The sequence below is a fragment of the Meleagris gallopavo genome, chromosome 2, assembly GCF_905368555.1.
Source record: "Meleagris gallopavo chromosome 2, MGAL_WU_HG_1.1, whole genome shotgun sequence".
NCBI classification, from domain to species: Eukaryota; Metazoa; Chordata; class Aves; order Galliformes; family Phasianidae; genus Meleagris; species Meleagris gallopavo.
In genome coordinates, this window is record NC_139405.1 from 9,658,344 (window position 1) to 9,658,578 (window position 235).

A 235-nucleotide genomic window follows, 5' to 3' on the forward strand; every position below is an offset into this window, starting at 1 on the left:
TCACCCCATCTGGCTCTGCATGGAGATGCCGGCATGTGGCTCCTTTCTGATGGGGACTGCAGTGATGTGGATGGTTCAAACGTTGATTTAATAAGCTGATTTATTCTCGTAAATACAAAGCAGAAGTGTGTTTGTGCTGTGTGTTCCCTGCCCCTTAGCCAAACAGCTGCCCAAACAGTACTTTAACCCAGGCTCTGGGCGTGTTTTGCTTTAAATCAACATAGGAAGCTCCTGA